Genomic DNA, 22,641 nt, shown 5'->3' with positions numbered 1-22,641 from the left:
TTTTTTGACTCATTTCAGACATGCTGTGGCTGTATGTAACATTACATTATATTTTGCTTTATTTTTCTATTTTTCAATTTTTTGTGTTAGTTTTACTGAATTATTTCTACAATATGATGTGGGCCAATAAAAAACAAGCCACACTTTGGATATCTCTTATGTAAACCGTTTGGGTATACTGTGTTACTTTTGAAAAAAATCCAAACAATGTATTCAATGGGGTGGTGATAACTGGGGTGGCCTTAGTTTTTCATTTGACTGCAACAGTTGCCTCTTTTAGGGAAACATCAGCACTCTGCCATGTCCTCTCCAACTTTTCATTCCTGGAGTTACTCTTAATCTGACGTCCACTTCTGCATAACGACAGTTGGGCTGTTTTTTTTTTTTTTGCAGTATGTGACTATGGAGGCGGGGCAGTCAATGTCCAAGACTCTTTCACCGAAAATAAACCTGCATGTGAAGGGAAGAAAGAAAGGATAGGAAGGGAGGGACGAGGAGGAAAGGAAAGGAAAGCAAAGGGCCCTTCAGCGGGCACACACACACGGGAAAAGAGCCTCTGCGTGTCATCGGAATTAAAACTGCGCAGTTTCTTCTGCGGAGTGCCTGCGTGGACCTTTTTTCCTGTATGGAATGTGTTGTGGAGCGGATCGGATCGGATCAGAGGGTTCCGGTAGTCCCTTCAACCTCGGATCCTTAATGTATCAGGCGATTTTTCCACCAGATGGTGTCTCGTAACGGAGGAGGAGAAGTGATCATGCCTTGCCCATGGGCCAACACCTCCACTGCCTGTCTTCGCATGTTTGCACCTCAAGGCGTCATGGATGTGCAGTGGGAGTGATGGGTCTTTTTTTTTAGGGAAATGTATTCGTTTTTGCGTCAGAGGAGAGCAGATGCAGCTTTTCCCATTAAAAACGACGAGGAGGATCCATTGGCAGATGTTTTATGGAAGATGATGCGAAGGTAAGAAATATGAAATAGTACCTGCAAGGCAACATTGAACATGAAGCACACAATAACAGGCTGCAGCTACTGTAAGACAGTCACACACACACAAAAAAAACACGCTGTGTATTGTTGCAGGCCTTTTTTGGACACAAACTCTCCTTTGTGAATCATATTTATGAACATCCATCATGTCTGATTTTTTGCAGTGCTCGTGAACACTACGCGGACAAGTTTTACACACTTGAATGTATGGATGGTGTTTTCTCCCCTAAATTCTGTTTTCACAGAAGCTGAGATGTCGCAATCACCGTTTTAATAAATCAATCCGCAGAGTCGTGCCCACGCTGCGAACTGGCGCAGTGTTGCACAATTTTAGCGGGGAGGTGGTGGTGTTGGTGGGGTAATGGTGGTTTTTTTGGATTACATACGCGCTCGTTGTGTGAGGAGGAGTGTCGTAGTTTGTCTCCCATTTGTCATGTGATTAAGTTGTGGCGGGTTGTCTGCTTTTTTTTTCCAGGAAGAGGATTTGAATTTTCTTTCCTCTGGATGAAGTCTTGTCTCCACCCCTCTTCCGCCTGCACTTCATCACCAGCACCGCGAGAGGGCACACCGGCACCACATTGGTGAGTTGAACGCTCAACATTTTTTTTTTATAACACTTTGAAACTTGACTATTTATCTAACCAATACGTGGTAGTACAACAAAACGAGTGTGTTTGATGATTTTTCGGCATTAGACGAAATAAATTTCAGGCTAACTGGTTAGCTAGCTAGCTAGCTAGCTAGCGGCCGACTCGAGTCGCTGCAGCATAAGAGTTGCGCAATGTGTTGTCAACAATGAATAACAGGACCGTAAAGGTGACTATTGGCATGCTATTTCATGTTTGCGAGGCTTTAATCGTGTTAAAACTGTATTTAGAAAATAAATGGGTTTTCTATGCCCTAACCACGAAGTTGTATTAACATTGAAATTCATTTATTGCGGCCGGGTATGGAGCCAAATAACAACAACTAGAACCGAGGGACGGCTAATACACCCCTCACATTTCCTTAAAGATACATTTTCAAGGGGTAATACTAAAAAAACGATTCTTGGATACAATGTATACAGCTTGGATAATGTGTATATTTCCTTTCCCACTCTCACAAAGTTAAAACTGGAGTGGCGTTGAATTGTAGCTAACTAAACTAGCTAGCTGTCTAATCAGCGTCTTGATATGCTACACCTGTGAGGTGGAAGAACTATGAACAATGGATGTTTACCAACACAGATTTAGACAAATTACGCTTCAATATTTGTGAGGGATACACAAAAAAGTTTGAGTTCAGCTTATGAAAAATGGCAGCAAAAAAAATTGCGTTTGTTTTTGCGTACTATGAACAGTAGTACATGTATACAGTAGTATACATTATAAGCTATGTTGAATACAACACATGTCCACTAGGTGTCGACACATTCACATACTTTAGTTCCCTAAACTCTATGGCTGACATTGTCAAGTTCTCATACTTACTAATATTTAGGAGTGGCATAAAAAATTAAACCAGGGACAACTTAAAAACACACTAACCTTATAATATCATGTAGAATAATAGTACAACATTTTAAATGAATACAGTGGAACCTTGGTTTTCATAAGCCCTGATTGTTGTGGGATTTGAACATTATTGCTAAAAAAATATATTTGTTTAATTAAATACGCCTGCAACAAAAGTGCCAGAGCTTTGATGAAGAAGGTGAGAAACCCAAGAAATAACTCATAGCAATGTACTATGCTAGTGTTTGATACAAAAGGATTGTCACAGAAACAGTTTTTGGTTAGATTGTAGGGAGAATGGTTTAAAACAGGGGTCTGAACCGGGCCCAAGAAGCTTTCAGGTGCAATGATACATTTGTAAATAACTCCCATCAAATTTGATGTAAATGCATATATATTTTGGAAATATGGGCCATTGCTTTATTTAAAAAGTTATGTTGCTATGTTGTCAGTACTCTGAAGAGGTAGTTTAGAGAGCTGAGTCAGGATGGTATGTGTGTATGTACGTATGTGTGTGTGTGTGGATGGCAGGAAGCAGTGGGTGAGGAAGAGGACTCACAGGGGAGTTAGGCACCTTCCTCCTCTTGTTCGTCCCCCTCCAGCCCCTGTCATCATCATCATCATCCACAGAGAGGAGAGGCATGTTTGACATCATCCACCTCCGGCTGTTTTGTGAGGGCGTCTTGGCACATGTTCGTACAGAATAACGAACCAGGAAACATTGCAAAAGAACAACAATTCAGGAAAGGATAGCATTTGAGAATGAAGCTCCTCCGCCCGGAGGCTTATATAACTTTGCCTGCAGGAGAGGGTGTTGGCTTTGTGTGTTGTCATGGCAGTGCTCTCAGGGGGCGGTGTGATCCTGTGTGTAGGGTGAGGCTGACGGCGTTAGCTATGTGGAAGACGCACAACACGCCTCTTCTGGTAGGCTGACTAGAAATGCAGGAGGTTGGTGTTTTGTTTGGCCTTGGAAGCGGTCTAGTTCATTCATTCATTTTTCATTCTTGAAGAATATTTAAGATTATTTGTCATGTGCAGAGTAGAAACAAAGTACGGTATAAGTATTAAGGTAGGTATGCGTTCAGTGAAAACATCCTGTCTGAATGTGGCTATTTACTAATCTGACACAGTGTGGATGCCATTTTTTTTCCATCCAGCAAAAAAAAAAAAAAATATCCCTGGTGTGTTCCTGTGTGGATAGGGCCTCTCTCTTGGCTTTCTGCCTCTCAGGTTTCAATCCCCCCAGCATGCTTCACGCCCCAGTCTACCCCCCCCTTTGACCTGTGTGTCTACCCCCATTGCCCTCCCTCTCCCCCCGGGCAAGACTCTTTTGTGCCTCCCTCCCCCTCGATCGCTCCCTCCCCAGCACCTCAGCCTTTTGTGTGAGAGGCCAACGAGAGGAGAAGAGGAGCTGTGAGGACGTAGAGCGAGACGAGAAGGATCCTTTTCTTTAAAGGCTTTAAATACGATTTGTTTAGATGTTAGCTTTTAGCTTAGCACCCTCTCGCTTCATGTATAGGAGCAACAGCAATCCCTCATTTATCGTGCATAGAAAACCTCTCTACGACTTCTAAATATGTTTTTTTTAACATTATTAGAGCTCTCTAGACATGATATAACACCTCCATTGGCATGTTTACACTCATTAGTGTAAATACGTAAGCCACTGGTGTGTGTTGCTATAAATGTGTTCCCTAGAGGAGTTGAGTGGGGGCGTACAGGAAGAGACGTTGGGGGGTTCAGAGTTGAATTTTAGCTTGTTGTGGGTTACTGCAGCAACAGTACCCTGGGTTTTTATAGGAAATTATTCTAGGGGAATTATGGTGAGATCATTCAAACTTGCTGTAAAAGCATCTTGTTCTGGTGGTTGTCTGTGTCACAAACATTTACAGTAACATTACTGACACCGAGTGAACAGTTTGGAATGCTACACATCATTCAAAGCGTATCTTTTGAATGAGGTCCTTATGTATGTTTTTATTTTAGTTCATGTAGCCAGTTTTATTATTTTTGGCCTATGCAGCCTATTATTATTAGCCTATATTAATGGAAGCAACTCTTACATGTCCTTGGCCTAAAGTAAGTCTAAGCATAAAAATGTTCAAACTACAATACAGTTTAAAACAATAAAAGAACTGTAACACAATGGCCACTAGGTGTCACTAGTAACATGCATTAGACTCGATCGCCAACAACAGGGTTTTATTATTTTAGGCACAATAATAACATAACAATAATATTGATAGTCATCGTCATAATAATAACACGGGCTAATGTTGTTACCGAAATTCCCTTATCGCCATTGGGTCTGGAATCAAATAGAATAAACAAGGGATTACTGTGTATAGTTTTATGCAAACAAGAGACTCTTTGCAGGTTTTTGTTCAAATAAAGCCAGCAATATTTTAAAAAATAAGTTAATATTTAATGTCATTAGATTGTGCACCTTAATGAAGTGTCTGCTTCAGTGGAACCAGTGCGTGTGTGCAGATCTTAATATGCTTGTCACCGATAGTGAACATGCATTATGGATTCCAATAGGTCCTCCACATGCATTTTTAAAATGTGGGGATACGTGTATGTGTGTGTACAGCATGTGTGAAATCCACTCTCAGGGCATGCTCTTGGAGGAGAGAATATTCCTGGAGAGCCAGCTGCCTCCCTTGTCTGTTATCACAGCTAACTCCATTAGAGGATCTTGTGCTACCAAGCCTTCCGCTGACACACACACACACACATGGAGACAAGATTATTGAATTTTCAGTGATGTTCAACTTCCCTCCAGTGTCAGCGCAAGGCATTGTAGGTAAAGTGTGGCCAATGTTATGTCTGTTCCGGCAAAATGTCAGCTAGCCCTCCTCTCTTATCTCCTGTGAGGTGCTGACCTTTACCCGCTGTCACGCTAATGCATGATCACTTAGATATAAACACAGGCTGCATTCAAGCACAACCCGTTATTTTGTGGCCTGGTCGCCCGCCCGTAATTAGGCTCTGGGGGTAATTAACTGGCTAATTGTTGTTGCTTTGTATACTTATACTGCTTATCATCAAATCCATGGGGGGGAGCAGCGTGGTTGTTATTAATTAGCCGTTCTTGACGTATTGACACACAAACATGCACATGCAAGTCCCTCTGCGACCCGGACCCGGTCCAGTAATAATACTGCGTCTGCTGCTTCTATGTGAGTCTTGTGCAATGTTTGTTTGGACTTGTTGCTTGGTCAACTTTGGAGTGCTCTATGCACGCGGGCCACATCCAGTGCCAAGTGCAGGCTTGTGTTGCCATGTCAACGCAATCCAAAATGCAGAGCTGCAAGGAGGCCTCTGATTGGCCGCGCTTCCATGCATGGGATTGTGATGCATGCTGTCAGCGGGCCAATGGGGCGCGAGTCGAGCCGTGGCTGTTGCTAAGGGGAGTAGCTTGGAACACAGTCAGCTGGGTTTACACTCTCTCTCTCTCTCTCTTTCAGTCATTTCAAGCTTGCTCTTCTTGCGTTGCTTTGCCCTCATTGACTCCTTCTCCCCCCCCCTCCTTCCTGTCTTCACATCCTTCGCTTGCTGCATTTTTTTTTAACACTTCTACATGCGCAAAGGTGGAAAGAGCACATGTCGGGAAAACTCACTGAATATTTAATTCAGTGTTGTTCTGTGTGTTTCTTTCTTTGTTTGCTCCTCCACAACCTTTTTTGGTACCCTGCAGCCAGCCTCATAACCTCGCCGTTGACTTTGCACCTCCCCACTGAGCCCTGCCTTTAAACTTTTGTGACTATCATAAACTAAATTCTCCAGAGCTGCAATTAGTGTCACCACATTGTTATTATTTATATGTGATGGGCTGAAATGTATGACAATTACAGACGTGCGGTCTTGCAATGCAAAAAAAAAAGGAATAATCTGATTGGTCACTTGTTGCTGATCAGCGGTTGCCAAGGCACCCCTTGAGCGGGCCAAGTATAACTTAATGGCTGTTCATGCCAAGCAGAAGTGTGTGGCATCCAGCTGTTTCTATTCTATTTAAACTACAATAATAAACATTGAAGTATTGCCCTTGGAGTTCAACTTGTGATTATTTTACAGAAGATGAGTCGATAGCGGCATGCTGGCATGTATTCCGCAGCAGCAGCATCATCCCAGCAGGAATGTTGTACGTCACGCTAACAAAGCATCTGCTCTCTCAACACATTTTCCATTTCCTCCTACCACACTTCCTGTTTCCTGGCTCTCATCCTCCCTTTGTTCATCTCTTAGCCACATTTCTTCCCTCCTTCCGCTGTCATCGCTCGCCTCTCTTTCCGCCTCCTCGCCTTTTGTGTGTGGAATGGATACGCTTCGCCAAGTGCGCCGCCCTGCTTATGAATCACCAAGACAAGTATGTCATGTAAAGACAAGCATTCATTCATAATAATTCTCAATCGGGAAGAGAATCGGGAAAACCAAGCAATTCCACGTACACACATACACACACTATTATCGCCTGTGTGTAAAGATGAGATCAAAAGCAGCAGAGCCAGCTGCCTCTCAGCCCCCCCTGCTGCTTTCATTTGTGATCTCACCGTGTGTGTGTGTGTGTGTGTGTGTGCGCCATATCAAGATGTAATCGCAGATGACAAAAATAGGCAGGAATGAGCCTATGAAGATGTCTATGAGTTGTGGGCGTGTTTCTTTGAAAATGCACGTGCCTGTGATGTGTCCACCTCTGCAGCTGGAAGTTTCCTAGTGTGCAGCAGGCAGCTTGAGGGTAAAAATAGAAAATCGCATGCTTGGCTTGCAGCTGGAAAATAGAAGAAGGTTCGTATTTTTTTAAAGGGTCCATATTATATTGAAAATAATATATATATATATATATTTAAATAAATAATTTATCAATAGGGCGGAACAGCGGTCGAGTGGTTAGCGCACAGACCTCACAGCTAGGAGGACCAGGGTTCGATTCCACCCTCGGCCATCTCTGTGTGGAGTTTGCATGTTCTCCCCATGCATGCGTGGGTTTTCTCCGGGTACTCCGGTTTCCTCCCACATTCCAAAAACATGCTAGGTTAATTGGCGACTCCAAATTGTCCATACAGTGAAGAAAATAAGTATTTGAACACCCTGCTATTTTGCTATTTCTCCCACTTAGAAATCATGGAGGGGTCTGAAATTTTCATCGTAGGTGCATGTCCACTGTGAGAGAGATAAACTAAAAAGAAAAATCCAGAAATCACAATGCATGATTTTTTAACAATTTATTTGTGTGATACAGCTGCAAATAAGTATTTGAACACCTGTGTATCATCTAGAATTCTGACCCTGAAAGACCTGTTAGTCTGCCCATTAGAAGTCCACCTGCACTCCATGTATCATCCTGAATCAGATGCACCTGTTTGAGGTCGTTAGCTGCATAAAGACACCTGTCCACCCCATACAATCAGTAAGACTTTAACTTGTAACATGGCGAAGACCAAAGAGCTGTCCAAAGACACCAGAGACAAAATTGTACACCTCCACAAGGCTGGAAAGGGCTACGGAGCAATTACCAAGCAGCTTGGTGAAAAAAGGTCCACTGTTGGAGCTATCATTAGAAAATGGAAGAAGCTAAACATGACGGTCAATCTCAATCGGAGTGGAGCCCCATGCAAGATATCACCTCGTGGGGTCTCAATGATTCTAAGAAAGGTGAGGAATCAGCCCAGAACTACACGACAGGACTTGGTCAATGACCTGAAAAGAGCTGGGACCACCGTTTCCAAGGTTACTGTAGGTAATACACTAAGACGTCATGATGTGAAATCATGCATGGCACGAAAGGTTCCCCTGCTTAAACCAGCACATGTCAAGGCCCGTCTTAAGTTTGCATATGACCATTTGGATGATACAGAGGAGTCATGGGAGAAAGTTTTATGGTCAGATGAGACCAAAATAGAACTTTTTGGTCATAATTCCAATAAGCGTGTTTGGAGGAAGAAGAATGAAGAGTACAATCCGAAGAACACCATCCCTACTGTGAAGCATGGGGGTGGTAGCATCATGCTTTGGGGGTGTTTTTCTGCACATGGGACAGGACGAGTGCACTGCATTAAAGAGAGGATGACTGGGGCCGTGTATTGTGAGATTTTGGGGAACAACCTCCTTCCCTCTGTCAGAGCATTGAAGATGGGTCGTGGCTGGGTCTTCCAACACGACAACGACCCGAAGCACACAGCCAGGAAAACCAAGGAGTGGCTCCGTAAGAAGCATATCAAGGTTCTAGCATGGCCCAGCCAGTCTCCAGACCTGAACCCAATCGAAAATCTTTGGAGGGAGCTCAAACTCCGTGTTTCTCAGCGACAGCCCAGAAACCTGACTGATCTAGAGAAGATCTGTGTGGAGGAGTGGGCCAAGATCCCTCCTGCAGTGTGTGCAAACCTGGTGAAAAACTACAGGAAACGTTTGACCTCTGTAATAGCAAACAAAGGCTACTGTACCAAATATTAACATTCATTTTCTCAGGTGTTCAAATACTTATTTGCAGCTGTATCACACAAATAAATTGTTAAAAAATCATGCATTGTGATTTCTGGATTTTTCTTTTTAGTTTATCTCTCTCACAGTGGACATGCACCTACGATGAAAATTTCAGACCCCTCCATGATTTCTAAGTGGGAGAAATAGCAAAATAGCAGGGTGTTCAAATACTTATTTTCTTCACTGTAGGTATGAATATGAGTGTGAATGGTTGTTTGTCTATATGTGCCCTGTGATTGGCTGGCGACCAGTCCAGGGTGTACCCTGCCTCTCGCCCGAAGACAGCTGGGATAGGCTCCAGCACCCCCGCGACCCTCGTGAGGAAAAAGCGGTAGAATGAATGAATTTATCAATAATATAGCTTTGATGCAGGAATTTAGGTGCACTGATCAATTGATTGCCACTGATTTAACAACATAACCAACATAACATAACCAAGTAATGTTGGAAGGGCATTGGACCACAGTTTGGCGGATAGTCCAGTTTCGTTTATGCTCACAAAACCGTGCCATAGTTTTCTCTTCACCGGAAATCTGCAACTCCAACCACTTCTGCCTGATGCTTGCTTCAAGTTAGCTTTCCCTCTACCATTTCCTGGAAGCCATTATACAGGCCATATACACGGTTGCGTTCTGAGGCTACGTTGCAAGTGAGCCAACTCCGTTGGCTGAAAAGCAGTCCCACAGACAAATGATTTGAGGGTGCGTCACTGTTGGCATGACACAGGACTGTTTGTAGGAATCACCTTTACTTCTCCGGTCAGGCTTTTTTCAGTCGGAAAGGGGATTTATCAGAGAAAGTGTTTTTAAACCCCAGTATTCAGGGGCTCAATACCTGCACCTTTTGCCAATATCACTCCCCAGGGAAAACTTTTTTTGCTGCATTGGCAGTGTGCTCATCCTGCAGCTGAAACAACTTTCGGATCGGTTCTGATGCTTGCTGCATTTTCTTTGGCACCCTGAAGTAATAAACCCCATCCTCCATTTAAGAAACCACCACATCGTAGAATATGCAGCAAATAAAGATGGACGATGAGAGCTGTTCTGCAGCTGTGTGCCATCTCTCCTTTTTGTTGTTATTTTTACCTGCGACATTGACTGTGTGTTTTTTTTCTCTCTTCCCCAAGACGGCGACTCTGTGATAGTTCAACTTCAAACATGATGATCCAAATTGCCTCACATGCTCCGTAGCTTATGTGTGTCTTAGCGGTGAAGAGACAAAATAAATGCTGGCGTGCACATTCTGTTGATGTCAGCAACCTCCCGTGACGCCCTCTTCTTTCCCATCTTTGCATTCCCCACCAGCTCCCTCTGGGCCACTGACCTTATCAATAAGAGGGTACTTTTGGGGGAGGGGCAGGGTCGGGTGTGCGTCTGACCCTGATGGGTCCCTTTAGCATAGTTTGATTAAGAAGCGAGGCAGGGAGGGGTGAAAAAAGTGAGGAGGTGTGTGACTCTCATATTTTTTTTTTGTTTCCTGTCCTCCTGTGGCCAGGTGACAAGGAGGTGAGGGATGCTCCACAAGAGGAAGGCGAGAAGGAGGAGGAAGAAGTGGAGGAGTGTTAGCCTCGCCGACTGGAGCCACCGGTAAGATGATATGTAGACAGAAAGGAAAGGTGGGCGGTAACGTGAGCTGTGGCGATTGTGCGTCTGACACAAAGGTCGTTTATGGAGACATACACACACATTTTGTCTTGTGGGATATGTATGTGTGTGTGTGTGTGTGTGTGGTATAAATGAAAAAGGAAGGTCCATATACCCCCCCTCCACTCCACTCCGCTATCAATGATGCAATCACGATGCAACATTGCCATGGAAGCTCATTCATGGCTGTTTGTTTATTGCAGCCGGCTGTTGCGCACTCAAAACACAAACACTACACAGCCAGATGATACAACAATCAATGTTGAATATGCTGTGTACTTAATATTGTTGCAGGAAAGAGTAACACAAAGGGAAAGTGAAATAAGCTTCAGTGTTTCGTTAGCCAAGACCTTGGCCCAGCGTCAAGGTGAAAGCGTATATAGCTTTACTCCTCTTTGGGTCCAGAAGGTGATCCCGCATCTCCCCTCCCATCCTTCTGGGGCCTTCCCTGAGCGGCGTGGCACATCGTGCGGCCTGGCAGCAATCCAGGGGAGACGGCCCGCCCGCCTCTAACAGCCTACCTCCCCTGAGAGTGCAGACAAAGCTGGGACGAGGCCAGACGTTTTATCGCCTTTTTTACCCCCCCTCTACAGTTTTTGGCTGCTATTAGTATCTTTATTTCTTCATCTCACCACTTTATTTACCTTAAGGATTCTTGCCTTTTACTTGGGGACAAATATGTATAATATCTAAGTAGCAAATACAACTCCTCCTCTCTTTGCAGTGTGTGTGTGTGTTATAGTGCTGTCGTTGTGTGTGTGTGGCCCCCCCACATCAAACTAAGCAGTAAAGGCGAGCGCTCGTCACCAGGCTCAGCTTGTGTATATCACCCACTGTGTGTGTTATCCACTCATGGCGTTCTTTGCACCCCTCTTTCAACAAATCCACTTTAATTGCACTTCTGGCCCCTCCCTCCTTGTATTTGTAATGGCTGATTGATATTATCGGCCAATATTTTCCACCGATAATGATATCGCCACAAAAGTGACGACAGCAAGAAGCTCCAGCCACCGAAATAGTAGCACTGATTACTAACGAGAAACAACTATATGAATGTGCTTTCCAGTAACCGCAAAGCAGCTGCACATCACGCAAAAAAAAAGAAACGGAAAACCAAAATAAGAGCACAAAAGGAAATGGAAAGGAAAAGCACAACTTAAGTCCAAACTGTCATGCGGAACATGACATTCATATCTAAAGTTACACTTAAGAAAGACACATGCAGCGTTTTGGCACTATTTTTCAAAACTTAGATTGCATTCTGTTGTATTTGTATTATTTTTCACAAGTATTTGTCTAATTTGACAATGCTGGGTGCATTGTGAAATGCATCCAGTCGTGGCGGGTGGTGCATTTGGTACCTGGGCCTTCAGTAAGGACTTCCCCGGCCAGAACAGACACTGTGAGGACCAATATCATTTAAAAAAAAGTGGAATAAAAATAATCCGTAGCAAAGTTTCAAACCACAATCGGCTATATTAAACATAGCTGACATCACCATCGTACCATATCGGCTCTTACAGGTAGGGGAACTCAATAATAAGGGGAACGCAATAAGTTATTGCTGGTTTTCCATGACATGGATATTATATTGAAAATACTTACATTACTGCTTGCAACTTCAAGCATAGTAAATAATTTCCACCACTGATTGGCGGCACTGGTGCTAAACTTGAAAAAACTCCAGATTTAATCAGTGTAAATGGAAAAACTATAGAAAAAGAAAGAACAAATGCCCATGTGGTTGTATTCCACTTGTCCAACTTATCTGTACTGACAATGAAGTGGAACTACCCACTTTGGTGTATTAGATGGAAAAAAATATTACAACGTCAACTGTCTTTTCAGCAGCGGTCCCTTCTGGTAATGTGATGGTGACATCAATATTTTCAGAATGTCGTGGTTTGCTTATCGATACGGCACCAACAAGGCAGTGTTGTTAGTTTTTCCCCAGTGTGGAAGCCGTTCTAAAATAAATACTGTTTTAGGGCACCCGGATGGACGCATGGATGAAAGGCTGAAACGATAAAATACTTGCAACCATTTGGACCTGAAAACGTTCCTGTGTAGACGGGTCCTAAGAATAAACTGTTTACACTTGAATGACTGCGTGCAGATAACAGGGGTCCTTCTTATCACTTTATCTTTTTCTTTGTCCTCCCTACTCAAGGGCAGGCTGACCTGTGTGTGTGTGTGTGTGTGTGGCGTCAGTATGTCTAATCTGACTGGCCGCCACTTTATCTGCAGGACGCTCCACCAGATCAGAGAGTGAGAGTGAGGCGGGGGCAGGGCAAAGCAGGGTGTTAGGATGATGAGCGAGGAGGAGGATGCTGTGATGAAGGGGAGGTTCCCGAAGCAAATGTGTTTGATGTAAAAAAAAAAAAAAAAGTTTGCTTGCGGCCGACAGGGGAGGGAACTTCAAATGCTGAATTAGAAAGCTTGTTCACCTCATGTGCCCTTTTCTCCTTACTAGTACACACACACACATACACACACATAACTTTCCTTAGATGCACGTGGTGCTGAACACATCCCAAGCACTCAGTTGCCTTCCCAAGTTACAGCAATGTTTTCCGCTGTTGCCACGGCGCCTCTGCATGTGTGTGTGTGTGTGTCACGTGCATCTGTGGTAGACACTCAGGAGCTGCATGTGGTTTGTGTTTGTGTGTCTGACAGTGACGCACACATGTGCACACACACACACACACACACACACAATGCCACATTCATATTACCTAAGAGGAGCCAGATGTGCTTCCACGCGGCTCGCGGGTCAAATGTGGCCCGCAGGACACTAGTTTGAGGGCCCCGCCTTGATATGAAAGTTTAATGTTAGTGCGCGCAAGTTTGATATGGATGCTGTATGGTATCATGTACCCACAAAAAAATATTACGTTTGATTAATGTTCATGTTAAAGGTTAAATAACTGTTAATAGTTATCCTCCCTATCCGTGTGGAAGTGGTAAGTTTTTGGCCATTTAAGTTTAAAGGAAATAGCTTGAAGGCTACCGTGTAGGTCGCTAGCTCTCTAGTTTGCGAGTTAGCATGTGTCTCAAGACTCTGCAGTTGCGCAATATATGTATATAAAAAAGTATAAATGTGACTATAGTTGTGCTTTGTCATGTCTACAGGGCTCTAATAATGCTTTGTTAATTTTAATCTGAAAGAAATAATTTGTCTACCCACCAACTATATGTGGTTTCTTAAGTTTTTATTATTTGCCGTTTTATTATTATTATTATATTTATTACTGATTGATTGATTTTCTTTATTCTTGATTTGTTTATTTATTTTTCATCTTATTTTGTGTAGAAAAATAAAAATTAAGATATTTGAGAACAGTGGAAGGTTTTATCAGAGCTTTTCTTGTAGAAAATCGGAACCAAAGCAAAGTTTATTCATTTTTCTGTTTTTAATAAATGCGTTTTTTTTTTTTTTTTTTTGGAAAACCTGATGCAGCCCAGTCTCACCCAGACCCTAGCTCCAGTGGCCCCCAGGTAAATTGAGTTTGAGACCCCTGGTCTAGATCTTTAGTGCTCTTCTGTGCATACATGCTGACACTGCTGCTTTTCCACTGGAATATCACACATTCTTCGGGACAGTGGTGTGATGTTTGTTGTCAGGGTTGCGTTTGAGGAAAGCAAGTGTCCAGTGTTCACATCCTCTGCTCGGGTCACCAGGGTGCGACCCCGTGAGGTCAAAGATCAAGCCCAGGCATTCAAGCCCCTTGCACGTGTCTCCAGCAGGTGTCCTAGCAACTGTGGGCCAAGAGTCGCACACACTTGTGCAAAAAAACATAGAGACCCCCACCCAAACTTGTGGCATCTCTGTTATTTATGGCCACCATCTCCCAACCATTGGATCGTATCCTGGTCTTTTGTGTTACTTCTCTTCAGCCAACATTATTTCAGAGATCGGCGCGTGTAGGGACATTGCCGCCGCCCTCATTAGGTGCACTATAACTCATAATGATGGCGTCATAAAAACAAGTGAGCTGAGGACTTATTAGGAGGCGTAAATCACAGGTTCCCCTTGCCAGGCTGCCTGTGGCGTCTAAGCCCACACTCCCATAGATCGGCATTGTCAGCAGAAATACTCCCCCTGCTTTCTTGTGCAATGTGCAAACTGTCACCCTCATCTCTGTGAGCATGAACAAGATGTCATGGCGACGGCACAGAACAAAAGAGCGCATCGGGGTGGAGGTGTGGGGGGAAAAAAAGAGTGAGCATATGGGCGGAGCTAATTAAAAGAAAGTTTTAGCTGGGTGTTTTAATTCCCGCTGGCTCATGGTCCCAGGTGTGTCCTCGGGAGGGGAAGACGGTCGTTCCCCATATGTTCCTTATACGTATGTTACTCCTCTTTCTGCCTTTTTTGAAATCATTCATTAATTTTCTACCGCTTTTTCCTCACGAGGGTCGCGGGGGTGCTGGAGCCTATCCCAGCTGTCTTCGGGCGAGAGGCGGGGTACACCCTGGACTGGTCGCCAGCCAATCACAGGGCACATATAGACAAACAACCATTCACACTCACATTCATACCTATGGACAATTTGGAGTCACCAATTAACCTAGCATGTTTTTGGAATGTGGGAGGAAACCGGAGTACCTGGTGAAAACCCACACATGCACGGGGAGAACATGCAAACTCCACAAAGAGATGGCCGAGGGTGGAATTGAACCCTGGGCACTCAGACATAACAAACTTAATTTTGTATTTGTCATCGTTTTTTTTTTGTTGTCAAACGCTTCATCGTTTGCAGCTCGTCATGCAGATATGTGTCGGCGTTCCCATGCTCGGGTTTATATTTTAGTCCAGGGAAGGGGTTTTGAATTCCTAAAAATAGTCACTAAACTCGCTCACCCTTCCCTCAACACAGGCTCCAGTCTAGCTGGATAACCACCCCCGGGTTCTTGGGGTTCCCCACCCTGCAGTGAAATCCGAGCTGCTCCCACTGTAAATTCCACTCCCAGCCAACTACCCTGTTAAACTAGGGAGCAGGGCAAGATGGAGTGCGGGTGGGGGGGCTTTACCAAACAAAGGTGGTCAGCAATGGTTTAAAGGGCCTTCTGGCGTCCTCGGGCTCCTTTTTGGTCTTCTTTCCCCTTCACTGTGTTGTGACTGTGCATGCATACGCCCCCAGGCTGTCATCATGCGGGGTGTCGTGACTTACCTCCAGGACATACCTCTGTTTCCTAGTAAGCAGTGAAAAACATAAGAGGGGAGGGTGTCCGTAGAGTGATGGAGCAAGCACATTCTTGGACGTTCACAAAGCATGTCCTCGGGGGAACTTCAGGCCAGCAGGATTCACAGACTTCTTAAAACAAGATGCCCCCTCGCCTGGTTCTTGTTGTGCCCACTTGGAGTGATTTGAAGCTAGTGGAGGAATTGTTGTCGACAAAACTCCAGGGATTATCTGAGGAAAATTGTGGATGATGGAATATTTAAATGTTTACCCGAAATGATTGCTCAGATCTTGCCTTTAGGGTTAAATTCATCGAAGTGTGTCAAATTGAAATTGACAAATGAAGCAAGGAATTAGCCTAAAATACAACAGTAGTGTTTATTTCAGAGCAGCCGCGTCCAGCATTGCAGGGATTTAGAATTTGGTGTGTTGACGTACACAAGATGCCCTACTTTACTGGCCCATCAAAACAGGCTTGCCCTCCGATGACGTCTGATGTTGCACCTCGTTACATCACGCTGGGGTTTTGTTTGCACGTTGTTGTTGTGTCTCGTGCATGTTGTTGTCAACAGTGTGTGGGTGTGTATCTCCTCCGGTCAGGACATGATGATTGTTCCTCTTTGTCTGATTTTAGATTTGTGGATGATGAAACATTTGGACTCTTTTCATCTCTTGGGCAAGCTGTTTTGGACGCCTCTTTGATTGCTTCTTCTCAAAGCGTCAGTTCCTCGCGTTTGCTAAAGCGGTGTTAATTGAGCACAGCTGTAGCTCGTTAGACATTAATTGACAATTAATCACTTCCCCAACCCCTTCTCTACATAGTTTTCAGCGAAGGCAACCAAAGTCAGTTGTTGAGGGTAAGACAAGGAGAGCTTGTTCATGACTACTCCCGATCCTCACGCTCTCTGTGGCCCGTTCACTTGCTTTCTTTACAAACAAAACCATAGGGGCAGCTGGGCATAACACTGACGAGAAGGTGGCGATTGGGGGCACGGAAGCTGACTGTACAGTAATTTCCGGACTAGAGAGCACCCTGTTATGTAAGGGGCAAATTTTTTTCTACCTATATAGGTCAGCCACAGGTGTACATGGAATATTTAGTACACAGAAAGATGTTACACAAAGATTTTTTAAAAGACTTTTCATTAAATAAATGTTATTTCCAAACATTGTATTATAACATGGATAGACAATGCCGAACAGTGAGTGTAACTAATTAGTCATGATTAATCACCATTACTGGAGTTTGCATGTTCTACCCATGCATGCGTGGGTTTTTTTTCTGGGTACTCCGGTTTCCTCCCACATTCCAAAAACATGCTAGGTTAATTGGCGACTCCAAATTGTCCATAGGTATGAATGTGAGTGTGAATGGTTGTTTGTCTATATGTGCCCTGTGATTGGCTGGCGACCAGTCCAGGGTGTACCCCGCCTCTCGCCCAAAGACAGCTGGGATAGGCTCCAGCACCCCCGCGACCCTCGTGAGGAAAAAGCGGTAGAAAATGAATGAATGAACAATAATATAAACAATATCAATCGGATACTGATACTACCCTGGTATCATTATCAGTTTGGATCGATCCGATCCTCTGGTTCAGTCGGCCAGAAGGCTTCATTCTTTCAGTCCCAAAAAAGAAACTAGGACAGATAAAGGCCATGTCTGAAATATGCCCATTTTTACTGTAAGAGAAAGATGAAGGTTTATAAATACAGTCTTTGAAAAAAAAAATGATTATACCAACCTTGCAAAGCAAAACAATCATATTGGACAGACATAGCAACCATGAACTCATCAAACTCATTAAACTCCTTAAGAGTTACTGTTCAGGTCAAAATGAAGTTATAAAGTGACTGTGTGACAAATGACTAACAACCGTTATTTTTGACAGCCTACTCGTTAAACAGTAGCCTTCTAGAAAAGTCATTCATTGCCGTCCTCCTCTCCCTCCTCCTTCTGGGAACTAAAAACACTTTCTGTCCTGACAAGCATTACAATTGAGCAGGCCCATAATTTCTTCATCACACACTTTGTCAGTCTCCCTCTCTCCTGCTCGCTCTATTTCATTGTTGCTCCTTGTTGTTTAGTCATTTAACTTGAGCTATTTCAAAACAGGTTGGTGATAGTGGACAGTTGGCGGTCCGAGTAGTCCAAACATAGGCTGTAGTAATTTCAAACTTGATCAAATGTACTTAAGATGTGTCAGCGTCATTACATCATTACATTACATTGTGTCATTACATTGTTTTCACCCAGTAATCTGTTCCTGTGTGGGCTTGACTATTTACCGATCCAACATGATTTTTTTTCAACCCGGCAAAAAACACAAACAGACCCAAGTGCATTCCCATGTGGACAGGGCCTTAGTGTCACACTCTGTCTGCAGTGAGTGGCTCTTATGTAACAGGAGATTCCAAAAAAGGATCGCCTGCTTTCACTTGCATCTCGCCTCCCTCTTTTCCCTCTGCTGATTTGCTCAATGGCTGCTCAATTAAATATTCTCCTAAACACTTTGTTTCCCCTCTTGTCTGCTTCCATTATCCATTATTGCCTGCTCACTTTATCTCTGTCCCTTTGGCTGCATCCCATGCCCCCCCCCGACCGAACCTCCTATTAGGCCATCTGCTTTCTCATCTCTTTTTGCGCTCCAGCACAAATAGTAAAAATGCTATCACTGGCTGGCCATGGGCCAAATCAACATAATGATGAATCAATATAGGCAGAGGATTACGTCATTATATGTTACTGTGTAGCACATAAGAACAGACGGTTCATTACTGCACGTAATGGGACACACCTATGCCTTCCTTTTAAGCATTAAGTGGGACAAAAACGAGCTCCGAACGAACCGCATTGCTTGTTTTTTTATAAGAACAAAATGTCACATTTGGAGTCCGAAGATGAGAAACAAGGCACATAATTCTAGTGACAGCTAGGCAAAGGGTGTAATTCGAAATTCTAACTTTTTGATTGTCCAAAATCTGATTGAAGTGCACTGTATGGGCAACCTGCTTACTAAAATGGCGGCTCAAATACTGTGCTCCAGTGGTAGTAGAGTGTCTTTTTCATATTTCACTGTCCCATGTTTGCTACTCTTCAGTTCAATTCAGTTTATATTTTTTGCTATTTGTAACTAATAATTAGATTTACACAATTTCTTATGGGAAAACATTATTTGGTTAGCATGCATCTTGGTTAGAATCATACTTTCTGGAGTGGATAAATTACGCTATCCAAGGTACCGTCGTATTTAGATTACTGCAACGCTATTTTTTAACGAGGTCACTCCCACCACTGGATATATGTCACCTACTAGTATTATGTTGGACAAGGGCAGAGTTATAGTGTAAATGTAAAAAGAGGATAAAGTTCACAATAGCTGGCTTTGGAGACATAAGCATGGACAAACACAGCTCCTTAACCAAGACAAGTGCATATTTTTCTTAGAAAAATACTGTATTATAAAATAGGACTTTTTAAATACCATAGAGTGGTTAGCGCGCAGACCTCACAGCTAGGAGACCAGGGTTCAATTCCACCCTCGGCCATCTCTGTGTGGAGTTTGCATGTTCTCACCGTGGATGCGTGGGATTTCTCCGGGTACTCCGGTTTCCTCCCACATTCCAAAAACATGCTAGGTTAATTGGCGACTCCATATTGTCCATAGGTATGAATGTGAGTGTGAATGGTTGTTTGTCTATATGTGCCCTGTGTGTGTTGTCTATGTTGTGTAAATGTGTGCAGCATCGGCCACCACAGCTGGCTCAGACTCAGTTGCTGTGTACCATGGCTTGTGCTTTCTGGAAGTATACTGAAGGAGGGAGCGGTGCTGGTTTGTGCGCGCGTGTGTGTGTGTGTGTGTGTGTGTGTGTGTGTTGGGGGGGTGGGGGGTGTCTATAGGAGTCAGCGGGTGCAGTCGGAGCACCTATATTTCCTCCTGCCACTGCTGGTCTGAGAGTGCATGCAGGCGCTCCCTGCATTTTGCAATCCCATCATCCTCCTCTCTCTCTCACTCTCTCTTCTGTTTTTTTTTTTCCTCCACGCTCTGGAATTCCATCTTCCATCCGCACGTGGCTGGCACTCTGCCTGTGTGTGTCTGTGTGTGCTTTTTTGGAAACATATCCTGATGAAGAAACGCAAACATGAAGTGTGTGTAACATTGCACGTCACTTCTTGTCCCGCTATCGTTTGTCAATACTACCTTTGAACCATGAAACATGAACAAACCTAATTTCCAATAAATAACACAAATATCACACGCTTACTTTTCCAGTATGCACACACTATAAGACCAGTAGTATTTCTACGAGTCTATATGCGGGTCTTTGAAGCAGTTTTATTGTTATTATTGTTATGCAAGACATCCATACTGAACGTCAGGTCAAAGCGCTGCAGAAATGGTGTGCATGAGGCGTGGAAGGTAGAGTGTGAACACCAAGTCTCCGTCTGCTGTACAATCCCATCTGTTTGACACACAAGAGGGAGGAGGGAGGAGACGAATGAGAACGAGGCCAGATCAGGCTGAGGGAGGGATGTGGAGGTGGAGGAGGGAGGGGGGGGGGTATTGGTGTGTGTGTGTGTGTGTGTGTGTGTGTGTGTGCTGTTTAGAAAAAGGCAGGGAGGAAAAAAAATCATAGGCTGGGGGGTTGGGCTCCAAGCCTCTGCATGTGTGTGTGTTTGTGCTCGTGTGTGAGCTCTGTTCCTTTCCTTTCTTTGTTTGACTACTGAGTGGGGGAAAAAGCGAGACCGAATATAGAGAGAGGGTGAGCAGGAGAAAACACACAAGAGGGGAAAAAGATCCCAAACAAGTGTCACTCTTGTTACATATTTTCTTTTTTTTTTTTTTTACAAGAAGACAAAGGCAATTTGTTTGACTGTCTTTTTTTTATGCAGACTGCACAATAATATTTTAACAACTACTAGTTACAATTAGTGTCATGTCTTAGAGTGGAGTGTGTTTAGTGCATTGACTAGCTGACTGTGTGTGTATTTGAGTGTGTGTGTGTGTATGTGAGCCAGGGTGGTGGGGGCAGGCAGCCTGAGCAATTTAAAGGGAAAACACACAGCACACAAAGCTGGGAGTGCAGGCAGGCAGCAGGAACGGCGTGGAGCTGCTGGGAATCTACTGAGCTGGCTGCCGCTTTAACCGACGGACCCCTTTTGGATTTTTTTTTTTTGTCCCACACCGAAGCCCCCTGCACCCCCACCCCGGTGTCCCGTCCGAGCACGGTAAGACAAGCTTTCCTTGCCGGCTGGCCGGCCGTCAGACAATAGCGAAGGGGAAAGTTGTTGTGTAGCAGATGGAGAGGAAGCTAAGCTAAAGGCTAGCAGGCAGGCAGGAAGGAATGCAGCACAAAGGGAGCTTGTGTGCTCCAGCTGGGTTTGTGCATGTGTGTGTGTGTGTGTGTGTGCGCCTCTTTGTGGACGGGACGGAATGTTTATGTCACAGGGCGTCCCAAACTTTTGCATGTGAAGGAAGCCAAAAAGCAGGCTCGGAATTGTCATGGCAGTGTCAAGCAGCAGGAATATCAAAAGCTCATTTAAAAGGCCAACAAAGGAGTCAGGTTTGCTCCTCACACATCAGGATTTTTGGTGACCCTGCTTCACTCGTTTTGACATCTTTACCTCTTTGTCTTCTTTTTGTCTTTCATCCATCCATGCCCACCCACTCCAGTTTGCACAAAGGATTCCTCCACTCCTTATTTCAGCTAATGTGACCATGGTGACAGGTGACTGACAGCTTTTGCCTTTTAATCTGCATCTCTTTATGAGAGTTCAGGAAGTGAGGTTCAGTGTGTTGTGGTCACTCGGCTTGCTCTCATCACACTCATCTGGTCTGCGGTCATCACCTGTTTTGTCAGCATCCAGCTAAAAGTCGCCGGCTCTGTGTGTTTGTGTGTGTGTGTGATCGCGTGCCCCCCCCTTTGTGTAAGAGTGTGAGAAACACAACACTTGTTCTGCCTGCAGCTAAAGATTGTGTGTGTGTGCACACGTGTGTTTAAATTATTATTCCTAGAATAAAAGGGTTTTCTAGACATCTTGTGTGTACTACTGTAAACTGACACTGTATACACACACACACATGCACATGCGCACCCGGCTTGCACATGCGCACACGTCTACACTATACATTGGCAGTCCCTCCCCCCGCCCCCTCCACCTCCTGTGGGGATTTGCTGGTTCATAGCCAGCGTAAGTGGAGCATCTTCTTCACTTTTGACACTTTTGTTCAATCCTCGCCATTACTTCCCCTTCGGCTGTGGTCATCCCGCAGTGGCGTGCCAGGTTCAGTTCAGCCAGGGTCGCTCCATTTGGAAGTACAGGACGCTAATGCTACGCTAATCTGTTTACACTTGCACTGCAGCTTCCTATGCAGGCTCCACAACATGCTGCATGCATTACATTACATGTTATTATTATTACATTAACGCACATGATATTAGCTCATGCTAAAGTCAATTATGATACACTGGAATTGTTTAGGATTGAGTTGTGATTGAGTGGAGTCACTTTATCTTTTCAGCGGTTAAATTTTTTTTCTGTAGCTATGACATGGTGAGTTTTAACCATGCCATCGGCAGGCGAGCGTGTTATCATGTTACGCTATTCTATGTCCAAAATTAGAAATGTGTTGCAGATAAATCCTCACGTGATGACAGCGGTCTGTGAAGCCACTTCCTGCTCCACCCACACCGTGCTCCTGCCTTTTCCTCACCCTGCTCTTCCTCTGCAGATGTGCACACACACACACACACACACACACACACACAAGAAGTGACATGTGGGGGTGTGTTTTTCTCTGTGTGTGTGTGTGTGTGTCGCTCCCTTCTTATAACCCTCCTTGCCCGCGG

General features: G+C 44.2%; 1 protein-coding gene across 2 annotated transcripts in view; it reads left to right on the top strand.

Annotated features, from left to right (window-relative positions):
* Positions 1-375: 375 nt before the first annotated feature.
* Positions 376-22,641, top strand: part of kdm6ba (lysine (K)-specific demethylase 6B, a) — a 56,074-nt gene continuing 33,808 nt past the window's right edge. The window contains exons 1-3 of one of the 2 annotated variants that reach the window (XM_078795838.1): positions 376-960; positions 1,463-1,568; positions 10,461-10,552. The gene's annotated coding sequence lies outside the window, so the exon portion shown is untranslated. Of the gene's footprint in view, positions 961-1,462; positions 1,569-10,460; positions 10,553-20,363; positions 21,020-22,641 lie in introns of those variants that run through there. The other variant, XM_078795841.1, reaches the window with a different exon arrangement.

This window comes from Doryrhamphus excisus, linkage group LG2 (assembly GCF_037039965.1).
Source record: "Doryrhamphus excisus strain RoL-2023G ecotype Guam linkage group LG2, RoL_Dexc_Guam_v1.1, whole genome shotgun sequence".
NCBI classification, from domain to species: domain Eukaryota; kingdom Metazoa; phylum Chordata; class Actinopteri; order Syngnathiformes; family Syngnathidae; genus Doryrhamphus; species Doryrhamphus excisus.
The sequence above is the reverse complement of the archived record's forward strand: the minus strand, read 5'-3'. Positions and strand labels throughout refer to the sequence as shown.